Genomic DNA, 13,033 nt, shown 5'->3' on the forward strand with positions numbered 1-13,033 from the left:
TGAAATAGATCCATAATAGACATAGTCTAGATCCGTGTTTATTGTGTATCTATGAGGTGTTTGCCATACTTCCCAGCGAACGCGAGACGATATGTTTATTGCGTTGACTTATTAACCGGCTACAATATTGCAAAGGAATGTGGATTGAACGTGAGCTCTTGTGCGCTTACCGGCCGGCCTGTGTTGTTCTTTAATACCACGGACAGGTTTGCTAATGATATTTGACGCATTGCATAGTTATGTCATGGTGCTGCACTAAGAAAGTGACAGTCTGGTGAACCTCCGGTTGAAGGATTGAATCCCGCCTCGCACTCGCAGATAATTTCCTCTTTTACACTAAGGTTTTCTTACGCTTATATTTGCTTTAGCAAAACTCACTGACGGCCACCCATATGCATTTGATGACGGCAAACGTATTCCTTTTATTAAAAAGTTAGCAGTTCACCACTCTGCCATTTCTACTAACTACATTTCTTCGCTTGGCTACCGTACAAAACCTTATCGGCAAACGCCACGTTTCTACATTTATGTCACCTCGCCCTGTTCTCTATCTATCTGTACGTTGTGCAACTCCCCATTAAAACATTACATTTAAAATGAAGTTTCACCCAAAAGTATAGCTACTAGTGCTGAACATGAGAAAAACACAACATCTCTCCGCGCCGGCCAGCCGTGTATAGGTGTAACGCCGTCCCACGGAAACGATGGTTCGAATCCGCCCGTGGGCAAATAAATAATCGTTCATAATTGATTTGTTCTTCACAGAAGTGTCTCAGATAACGCTTCTTCTTTTTTTAGGTTTGATATTAACATGATATTTGTTCTCCACCTCCATTTTATTATGGAGAGGATCAGGAAATCTTTTCTGCTGAATCAATACATATAAAGTTATCAAAGTAATTACATCAGATCAATTATTGCAACAGTACAAATAGGATTACAACATTACATTACATGATACAATTCTTAATAAACACAACAACAGCCAAGTATAAATGTAAAGCTATATTTATATTTTTGTTCGTAACAGTATTAGCAGGGTTGATATGCACAAGCATGAAATGTGATTGGGGCTGGGACTGGAGCAGGTGGATTTACCAAGGCTGCAAGGTGACAACAAGGTGCACACATGCAGTCGGACTCCCTGCAGTCGCATGCTGCCGCGGCTGCTGGGTCTCCTGAAGCTCCTCGGAGCTTGGGTGTTAAGAGAAGCACTGGCATTGGTCTGCTTTTGCCAAGTACTTCATGGGCCACTTCTGAAGCAGAAATTATATTTTTATATACAGTGAGCTCCATAATGTTAGGGACAAAGCCGTATTTTCTTTACATGATTCTGTACTTCATAATTTTAGATTTGTAATCAAACAATTCACATGTGGTTAAAGTGCAGCTATCAGCTCTCAGCTCTTATGAAAGGTTATTTTAATACATTTTGATTTCACCCTGTAGAAATGACAGCACTCTCTATGTGTACATACAACCCCAATTCCAAAAAAGCAGAGACAGTATGGAAAATGCTAATAAAAACAAAAAGGTGTGATAATGTTAAATATTGTACATTTTATTTACCCTGTACTATATTTAAAACACTACAACAGCACATTATTTGACGTTTTACCTTGTGAATTTAATTGTTTTTTGAAAATATACACTAATTTCAAATCTGTTGACTGCAACACGCTCCAAAAAAGTTGGGACAGTCGAGTGTTTACCACTATGTAACATCACCATTTCTTTTAATAATGCTTATTAAATTTGGGCAATATTTTTCAAGTCAAAGTTTAAAAATGACTGCTTTCTGTTTTATTTGCATTTCATTTACTGTCTCAACTTTTTTAGAATTGGGGATGTACGTACATATTTTCAGGGTGCCATAATGTTCAGGACAAATGGATTCACATGCGTTTCTGATTAGTCAGGTGTGTTCAATTGCTTCTTCAGTACAATTATAAGGGATGCCAATGGAAGGAAGCCATTATGAGACTGGCATATATATATAAAAACAGTCAGAGACATAGGCCAAACCTTAAGCTTACCAAAGTCAACTGCTTGGAACATCATTAAGAACGAGAGCACTGGTGAGCTCAGTAATCATAAAGGGCCTGGTAGGCCAAGGTGGACCTATACAGTTGATGACCAAAGAATTCTTGCTATAATGAAATAACATTAACTCTAAAACAGAGACCTGGACAGTAAAATTTGGGGAGGGTTTATATTTTCATGGGAACTGTACATCATGATGCTGTATAAATGGTAGGTTCTTTATGCCCTTGACCTTATGTTTTGCCATTTTGATACACAGCCTTGTGTAGCTCTATCACCCAGTATTATCAAATTCTCAACATGAAAATTATTATTGTTATTATAATGATTTTCCACTGATCTCCCTTTTTTGTGCGTTGTCAATCCAGGGGATAGGGTGGGAGGGGTAGTTAATATGAATTGCATTACACAAATTCTGTATTGTCTGAAGGTGGAGGCAGCAATATTTGTACTGTGTCCTGTTCTATATTGAATGGTTAAACTGACTAATAATAATAATAATAATAATAATAATAATAATAATGGTAAGTATAGAAACATATAGATAGGAAAGAGTTTGTTAAGATGGCTGCATGACAGTACTGACAATGAACAATTAGAGATGGCATTACTTATTGCCTTGACAGCAATAGTGTAATAAGTAATAATAATTTTTTTAAAAATGTATGTCCAGACCGTGACGTGTTACACGAGGCACATGTAAAGGGGGCAATACCATTAATAATGATGATACCAGCAATAATATAGCGAGGGGGAAATTAAACATATTGTAAATTAAACCCTAATATGATTGCAGGGCCACGGTAATAATAGCTGATGTATTGAGACACAAACGTGCACGTATACACATGTCCCATTTACCTGCAGTATTCTCACATGAAAGTGTTATTATGTACGGACAAGCCAACAAACGGGACGTGAAAACCAATAATGAAATCAAATAGGAAAAATGAAACTACTGGTCTTAAAGCTGAAATTATGACAGAATACCTCGATGACGTCAATATAAAACAGGAACCTGTTCGTAATAAAATTATTAAGACTTACCGAAGCGTAGGTACCACAAAATAACCGCAAAACGCCTTATTTAATATTCGAATTTATTTGTCTATACGCTGTCATTAATTCATTCAGAGAATGAATGGGGAAAGTTAAGGGCAGAGACGAAAATGGTCTTCCTGCATCCGGGACGGAACAGCGCCGCGAAAAAATACGTGCGGCCGAAAATATATTACATCCGTAGTGTTAAGAACTACCGTTGAGAACGAACGGTAAAAGTTAAGGGAAGTTAAGCTTAACTATCCACGGCTCGGGCGCGCCTACCAATTACAGACTTATAGCGACTGTTATATATACCGCTCGATAAGGATTAAAAGCTCGCTCATGGTTAGATTAGGCCTACTCCATTAACTTGGCACTATGCTCCGTGATCATGTCAACCTTCACCTACATGCCCATCCTGCTGAAAACATATTGTTTCAACGACGCAATTTGATCATTTGGTCCTAATTTCTCTCACACTGTTGTTATTTCCTCATATGCAAAGCCTGCTGGGACATATGCGTCTACTCCTATTCTCCACAATCAAGTTTTCCGGTTGTAGCTTAGCAAAACAGCGAAGAGGATTCCCACCTGCAGATAAGCCTATGAAAATGGCTTATAAACCTTAGGAAGACTGAAAGTGCATCTCCAGGAAATAACAGACAACGGAGCAGGACAACAGGCTACAGAAATTGCGACCTAGGAAGCTTTAATTCTACGGGCTTGCTGATTGTTTTCTCTATCAAGGCTCGTTGGATGGCCGGCAAATCCGTGAGTACAACATATTTGACCTGCGTTTCTGTTGCGTTTAGACGCTTTGTGACAGCCACTGTTTGTATACATAAGATGTATTTGAAAGCAATGCTACCCAATATTTGCTGAATTCTTTCAAGTCACTTGGCCCTGTGTTTTGTAACAACGTGACTCACTGCAACAGAATAGCAGGCTTGGTGCTTCGGTGCTAGCCAGCAAGCTAACAGAGACACTCATTCATGCTAAAGTTGGGTATACATAAGTGCGTTTGAACATGATTATTCACAAGACTACTGTACAAAATCCCACAGGCTATTTACAGTTAAGCAGCGCTCTGTAGGCCTACATGCAAACAGTTTGGCTATTTACAACAATAATATACATTTCATGCAACCCCCCCACATTGCTTTGCAGCCCCGCTAGCTAGCTAGCTAGCTAGCTTGCTTAGTCTTTGTCAGGATCGCCACAATATTATTTGTGACTGTGAGGCTATGCTAACTACAAATATTGCACTTCGCTTAGCTGCGATGCTAGCTATGGCCTATGTGGAACGTTTGTGGAGCACGTTGTTAATGTAGATTTCTATCTTTCAATGCAAGTGGGAACAAGTTGTAGCGATCCATCGATGTAGTGAAATCAGCCATTTGGCTGACGATCGCTGTGTTAATATGGATTCCTTACAATAGAAAAGACGTGTCATTTCATGCCATGCTCTACATGGCCGTACGTTCTTGATATGGGAACGATAAATTTATAAGTGGTCCTCTGCTGCCACCCTGTGGAATGTTTTATGAACTGCAGGTAAGCTGGCTTATTGCACTCTAGACGGCCAAACGGTCATCGCATGGGAACAATGCATTTGTAAGTGGTCCTCTGCTGCCACCCTGTGGAATGTTTCATGAACTGCAGGTGCGCTGGGTTAGGGTTTACAAAGTTTGCATGACATTGTGAAACGGTAAGATTACAAAACACAGGGCCAATTGACTAGGAAAAAATTGAAATACTTTGAAATACATGTTATGTCATTTGTGTGAGGCAAGGTAGCCTATATTGTTTGTAGTACTGTAACATGGTGTCATTGTGATATCAGTAGTTTTGAGTAACTTGGCATTTTTGAATGTTGAGAACGTGTTTTTTATGAGATATCATGTGTTTTTGCAAAGAGTTTTATTATGGAAGTGAGAAATGTGTCCCCGTAAGAAACGGTTGTGGATTATGACTGTCGTTGTGTGAATGTGTATTGCCTGATGAATGTGTGCTGTTTAGCAGTTTATACATAAGGGTATACATAAGTGCGTTTGAACATGATTATTCACAAGACTACTGTACAAAATCCCACAGGCTATTTACAGTTAAGCAGTGCTATGTAGGCCTACATGCAAACAGTTTGGCTATTTACAACAATAATATACATTTCATGCAAACCCCCCCCACATTGCTTTGCAGCCCCGCTAGCTAGCTAGCTAGCTAGCTAGCTAGCTAGCTAGCTTAGTCTTTGTCAGGATCGCCACAATATTATTTGTGACTGTGAGGCTATGCTAACTGGGTCATTCTACAGAAACGGTGGCATTTGGAATTGCAACATGTCTTGAAATGCATTTAACTTTACTTAATCAAAACTTATTGTACAATATTAATTAACCTCTTGCCTTTAACAATCCACAAAAATGAAAGCTTAATGTATTTTAATTATTTTTATACATTGACTCAAAGAATGCTTGTGCCATCTTTTTGTCATTGGTATTACTCATACCAAAAACAACATTAAAAGCTTATCAGAATAGTATTTCTCTATTCAATCTGCACATATACTCAAAGACATAGTAGGTTGATAATAATTTAAAGAAAAATGTTTTATTATTTATTTATTTATTTCAATCAGGTATGTGTAAAGTTGTATTGTGTGACATGTTTTCATTTACGCCATCAGGTTTTTGCTATAATATCAACAATAACCGAAGGACAGTCTGAAAATTGACTGATACTATCCTTAAAATGCCAACTCATAAATAAAGCAACAATCAACAAACACAAAATTATTATGAAGTCAAAAACGGCCCCTTTAATATCAAATCAGCAAACAAACATGCAGTAACACCAGTGACACATTATAACACCAATGACTTGGTATAGTCATCCACCTAGAAGCCTCCCAGTCTGCTGCCTTCCTAGCACTACTTCACTCCTTTGACCTCTCCCTACAACACTCTCCTCCAACCCACAAGGCAGGCAACCTCCTAGACCTGATCTTCCTGAGGACCTGCTCCAGCTCCAATCTTACGGTTACCCCCCTGCATACGTCTGAGCATCATTTCATCTCCTTCTCCCTCCCCCTCTCCCCACACCCTCCCTCTCCCCCTCCCATCCCCACTGTCACTGTCCGCCGTAACCTCCGCTCCCTATCAGCCTCTTCTCTTGCTCCCAGTGACTGCTTCCCTCCCCCCTCTTCAATCATTTTCCAAGCTCCCCACTAACTGTGCATCCTCCACCCTGATGTCATCTCTCTCCTCAACACTCGACTCCCTATGCCCCTTCGTCCCTAGGTCAGCACGTTCATCCCCTCCCAGTCCATGGATGTCTGACATCCTACGCACCTCCAGGGCCAGCCTCCGTGCTGCTGAGAGGAAGTGGGACAAATCCAGGGACCCATCTGACCTCTGAGCCTATCAGTCTCTCCTGACAGAGAAGAGTTGACGAGGGTTAGAAATGGAGTTATGAATTTTGGTTTGGTAGAATTTTGCCTTAGCGGCAGTGACAAAAGAAGAGAAGTCTATTTTCTCTTCTCTCCTCAGCGTGCCACCTCCTCCACCCCAGTCTTCCTTCACTGCAGATGACTTTGCAGCATTCTTTGAGGAAAAGATTGCAGACATCCGCAGCTCCTTTGCCCCCTCTGCGTCCTCTGCCCCCTCACCCCCTCTGCGTCCTCCGCCCCGTTTCTCCACATTTTCTCTCCTCTCAGACGCTGAAGTCTCCCAGCTTCTGCTCACCCACCGCCCTACCACCTGCGCCCTCGACCCTATCCCCTCATCTCTCCTTCAAGCAATCACACCAGACATCCTCCCTTTTGTGGCCTCCCTTGTGAACTCATCCCTATCTTCTGGATGTTTCCCCTCATCCTTCAAGAAGGCCCACATCACCCCGCTGCTGAAGAAACCCACACTAGATCCTTGAGTCATTCAGAACTACCGGCCGGTATCTCTCCTCCCTTTCCTATCCAAAACACTTGAACGTGCTGCATCTAACCAGCTCTCTGCTTTCTTCTCTGAGAACAACCTGCTTGATCCCCAGCAGTCTGGCTTCAGGCCTGGCCACTCGACCGAGACTGCACTCCTCTGGGTCAGTGAGTCACTCCATGCCGCACGAGCAGCCTCGCTCTCTTCTGTCCTGATTCTTCTAGACCTCTCCGCTGCATTTGACACTGTGGACCACTCTACCCTCCTGTCCTCCCTGGCAGCAACAGGGATCCGCGGCACAGTCCTTGACTGGATTGAGTCCTACCTCTCTGACCGCTCCTTCCAGGTTGCCTGGGCGGGTAAGGTATCACCACCCCGTCCCCTCACCACCGGAGTTCCCCAGGGCTCAGTCCTTGGTCCCCTTCTCTTCTCCATGTACACCAGATCCCTTGGCCCTGTAATATCTGCCCATGCTTGTCCTATCATTCCTATGCCGACGACACGCAACTCTTTCTCTCCTTCTCCCCATGGGACACACAGGTCCCTGCCTGCATCTCCGCTTGCCTGAGGGACATACAGAGCTGGATGGACAATCACCACCTGAAGCTCAACCCGGGAAAGACGGAGCTAATCTTTATTCCTGCTCCAACCTCTCCCCTCCTCGACTTTTCCATTTCCTTAGGGGACACCGTAGTGACATCATCACCCTGCGCCAAGAATCTCGGAGTGATGATGGACAACAGGCTGTCCCTCTCCAAGAACATTGCAGCAGTAACCCGGGCATGCAGATTTTTCCTATACAACATCCGCAGAATCCGCCCCTTTCTCACCAGCTACTCAACCCAGCTCCTGGTCCAAGCAATGGTTCTATCCCGCCTGGACTACTGCAACTCTCTTCTGGCTGGACTACCGGCATCTGCCACCAGACCCCTGCAGCTCATTCAGAATGCTGCGGCTTGTCTGGCCTTCAACCTCCCCAGACACTCCCACGTAACTCCCCTGCTCACTACCCTCCACTGGCTGCCTGTTATAGCTGGCATCAAATTGAAAACATTGGTCCTAGCATACCAGGCAGTCAAGGGATCAGCCCCAGCATACCTATAGAAGATATTCAAACCCTACATGCCAGCCAGATCCCTCCGTTCTGCTACCTCAGGACGCCTAGCACCTCCCCCTCTTGGCACCTGCACTTCCAGAACACGTCTCCTGTCTGTTCTGGCCCCACGATGGTGGAATGACCTCCCTGTGGAGGTCAGAACAGCTGAGACTGTGACCCATTTCAAACGACGACTGAAGACCCACCTCTTCAGGCTGCACCTCTCCCCATCCCTCCCTTCCCCCCTGTAAATGACTATACTTAGGGTTGTAACTAGGCAGCTGTTTCATAGGTGACTTAGTTGATGTGCCCGTCTTAACGACTACTTGTATTTTTATTTATTTTTATTTTTCCATAGATTGCGTTGTTGCCGTTCTCGTTGTTAGTGTTAATCAATTTAACCATCAGGGTCCAAGTTGAACTATGCGGTTGTTCCCTGTACTTGGACCGGTACTTCTCTCTAGGGGTTTCGTCATACTTGTTCCTGGTTATGGTCATACACTTTGTTGTACGTCGCTCTGGATAAGAGCGTCTGCCAAATGCCTGTAATGTAATGTAGTCAGGGAGCACTGTATTTACTAAAGCAATATCTTTAATATAGATATACAAAGTTCATAATCATGGCAGTTAATCCCCAAACTACACAGTGTAGCTTTATTATAATAATAATAATAATAATAATAATGATAATAAGCTGCTTGGCCACATTATTGCAGCTTGCAGCTTATTTTTTTTTATTCAAAGCTACTGTGTAGTATGCATACTATGCTTAAATAAATCCTTGTACTGTGACATATTTTAGTCCTGATATCTGAATTCCAGATTTGTTTGAATACGCTTGTAATTTCCTATATACATAATGGGTTTCATTCACTAACGGTGTATATGCAAAGATATTCAATTGTTTATTTTGGTTTATCTTTTGATTTTGAATCTTGGTTAAGCAAGAAGCCCTTATATGGGCTTTTCTGGAGTGTGTATTATGCTAATTGAAAATTACCTGCACATGCAAACCACTTTACAATAATAGTGAATGAGACCCAATATCTTCAGTTCTACCTTGAGATGCTGGGTTAACTCCCTGGATATGATGGGGGGGTCAAGACTGTCTCTCCTGCTCTCATGTGTTGCCTGTGTCTTGCCTGGTGTGGAATTTTTAAGAGTTCAATTTATTCCGCCGTACTTTTGTAAGTAGAAAAATAAATGCAGGCACGTCTTCGTTTCAAAATAGGTTGTTTAATGTAGCAAAGGAACTAGTGGGTCTGTTACCCAAGTACAGATAAACACAGAACCGACAAATGACGGAGACAGTGAATACTTATACCCTGTTCCTTCAAGGAAACAAAGGGCCAAATGGTTATCTTAAACACATCACAGGGAAAGGGGGGGGGGAGGTAATCAGACATTGGGGGGGAAGAAACAAGGTGTGGGGGAGTTGGACTGAAGTAGGGGGTAGAGGATATCACACAATGGTACTGCATATCAAAGTGAGACAATTTGACTGGGCAAGGGGGTAGAGGATGTAGCACAAAGGGTGTGATTAGAAGGTTAATTTAAATGAGTGTGGTGGTAAACAATCAATGTTATCTGTAACTGGCCCACTACAATGTGAGACACCTCAGAAGGGTAAACTGTGGCTCCCATGTTTTCCAACACCTGGTTGACTCGCCATGCCTTGCGCTGACCTCTCTTTGCCCTTTCACTGAGATCATTTATGTTCTGTCTTTTTCCTGTTGCTATATCATTAGCATAACCCTGTTGCCTTTTCACTAAATACTCTGCTCTACGTGTAGGGTCAGCATCCCTGCGCTGTCTATAAAACCTCTGCTTCTCAGCTGCACTCAATTTCGCCATACCTGACAAAAATAATAATAATAGGAAGTTATGAAAAAGAAACAATGTGCTATTTTGCTTTAAATACTTATGTTGAAGCTTTTATAAAAGCTCATTTACACAAGAATGTCATTGGTGTTACTGATTGTCATTGGTGTTACCAGGAGGAGTAGTAACACCAATGACGGTAACACCAATGACAATTTGTCGAACAAATGGTTTTTTACAAAATGGACACCGCAGTACCTCAAAGCACATGTCTTCAATCATATTAAAATTATTCGAATATATAATTTAATCCATTTCTATTATCTATTTCTAATTCCCCTTCCTATGAAATGACTAACACCAATGACATATTTAAAAGCCTCATGTAGAATTAACACATAAATCATCAAATTTATAACAAATGAAGAGACAGCAGACTCACCATGTGCATATGTTGATCAAACTTCTTCCAATGACCTCTTGAACCAAAAATTACTTATAAAAGTCATTTCATTTTTTTCAAAATAAAAGTTTTGTGAGGCAGCAACACCAATGACATGATATGGGGTGACCACTATTACCGTTATATTATTTATAATTTCATTTGTATTTCAGCTTTTTAAGTTCTCCATTCCATGAATGTGACATTTGTGTTTACTTTATGACATTTAAATTGGAGAAAAATAAAAAATTTTAACTCGAAATATGGCACTAAACTTCGATACATGGTCTGAGTGACAAGCAAATTGCTTGTGTAAGGGGGTTCTCTCCTCTGTAACAAGTGCTTCAATATTAACACCGTTACTAGAATAGATAAAATCAGGTAAGTATGGACCAGATCAGAAGACAAGAGATTCGACTCGCGAGAGAGAGGCGGTTTGCACATCAAGAATGAAGCACACGGAAGCAGGATCTATATTTCAAAGGTAAGAGAATGATTTTTTTTCTTTTAAATTTAAATTTTCCCTTTTTGGTTCTCTGTACCCTTTGTTTTTATTACAAAGTAGAAAGCATTAAACAACAACAGTACACATATCTACAAAATGGGGAAAGGAAAAAAATACAAGTTGGTCCCAAGCCCTTTTACTTTGTGTCTGTATTTATATTTTCTCTGGTTCCACTAATTTGACTATTTTTCCTATCTTTATACCTTAACCATACTTTTAGTATTTCTTTGATGTTTCAGTTAATCCCTATTATTAGTTATTTGGTTCTAGTATGATTTGTCACTAATTAGATTTTAGGACTTTTATTTTGAAACCAAGACCCTTATGTAGTACTACTGAAAGTACCTATGCAAAGGAAACTTATCACACTATAACACCAAAACACTTTTCTAAAACACTATCTGTGCAAATCAGTTTAGTCCGTGTGGTTGTTGGACCACTTGTTGCTGAGTTCCAGTTTGTAGAATTCAAACTCTTGTCCTACCACCATCTTAGAAAGCACAATTGAACTCTTTCCTTCTCTTTAAGATTTCAGGTCGATCACATGGGTGGCTCGCCAGTCCGCGCGCCGCTGTAGCTCTCCAGGGAAGGCAAGCAGGGCGGACGAATCCAGGATCCAGCACAGCAGTTCAAATCCAACAACAAAAAAAAAAACCCGGCCTTGCAACACAAAGCCAAAAGACTCATCAGTAGTCTGTACATTCAGATTAAGACATAGTATACACTGTGAACATCTAAATTGTATAACACTTGTAACCTTCCATTTACTCTGTGAAATAAACTTGGATAAAGCTTATATCAATTGTCAATCTGTTCTCATTCTGTCAGTATATCTAGATTCTGATTAACTGGAAGTAGAATTAGCCACCATTAGCTCACTCAATTCACTACTCATATCTTGCAGTGCTTCCAAACTCACCCACTGACGTTTCCTCGCAGCACTAGCTAGCTAGCTAGTTACGTTAGCTTTCTAATAAAAGGTACCACAACATACATTCGTTTTAAATAACATTTAACAAAGAGTACGCCGATGTGGCTGCGATATGCGATTACACAGGAGATACACTTTCAGAACACAACCGGAGAATTTTCAAATGCCCTTCTTCTAGCTAACGTTACATCACATTGTCCCCGCTTCAATATATTTTCAGCTTGCTATGTGGCGAACTGCCTGGTTCGTCTACCACCACAGTCACAAAGCAGGAAACAGCCCTGCTGTTAGCCCGGCCTACACCCCACACATCAATTATACACATTTGCCGGTTTAGCCGCGAGTTGCTATAGCTAGCCAACTTAGCTAGCTGCTACTACCAGAGCTTTAAATCACACGAAGCTAGCTACTTAGCAACCTTCATTTTCGGATCTTTTTTTATTACGACTACGTTTAACATTTTCGTTTCTGAAGACACCCAAGCTAACTGATACTACGGCAGTGAAATAAGATAGATAGTCTTAGAATGCGGACTCACCAAGGAATATGTTCAAAGTTGTACAAAGTTCGGTTTTCAACGATCTTAATGGCGAATGCAGAAAATTTTTCTTTCACGCGGTCGTCACAGAGGGCGATAGAAGAACGTTGCAAATCTTCGTTATTTCTTTATAAATCTGTTTCTTTTCAAGTTACTGTCACTCCTCAATAAAATATCTGCAATTGTATCCTAAATTCACTTGTAATTCACTTCGAATTAGCTTAATCTGTTCAGAGAAATTTTCGCATGTCTGCTGTCGCTTAAGCCATCTTGACCAGAGGAAGTTAGGGCGGGCTTGTCATCTGACATGACCAATCAACAAATGTACAACAAGTATCATTATCCGCATTGGTTGTCTAATCCTTCTATCAACTTATCTTTCTGCACATAAAGAAAGTGTATTTTTCCTTATTAAAAGTATTTTTTCTTTTGTCTCCATTTTGAATTATAATTTACTTATTTACTTGCTACTAGTTATTTACTATTTTTCTTTGTTTCACTATCTATTCAATATGTGTCTTGGAACCCTGGGTTACACTTGCACTTGCTATTTTATATAAATGATGAAAAAACAAGAATTGCTCATTACATGACTCAAATATGTTTTACTATTATAAGAACAGTCTATATTTATCAAAAATATATATTACATGTGATCATTAAGTCCATTTAAAGTATTTTGCTTGCTCT

General features: G+C 40.8%; 1 long non-coding RNA gene across 1 annotated transcript; it reads right to left on the reverse strand.

Annotated features, from left to right (window-relative positions):
• Positions 1-10,986: 10,986 nt before the first annotated feature.
• On the reverse strand, positions 10,987-12,762 carry LOC118229089. Its single transcript, XR_004765606.1, has 2 exons — positions 12,344-12,762; positions 10,987-11,534 (listed from the first exon to the last, which is right to left on the reverse strand). It is a non-coding gene; the product is annotated as an uncharacterized LOC118229089 (long non-coding RNA).
• Positions 12,763-13,033: the final 271 nt, after the last annotated feature.

Source organism: Anguilla anguilla, chromosome 6 (assembly GCF_013347855.1).
Source record: "Anguilla anguilla isolate fAngAng1 chromosome 6, fAngAng1.pri, whole genome shotgun sequence".
Lineage (NCBI taxonomy): Eukaryota > Metazoa > Chordata > Actinopteri > Anguilliformes > Anguillidae > Anguilla > Anguilla anguilla.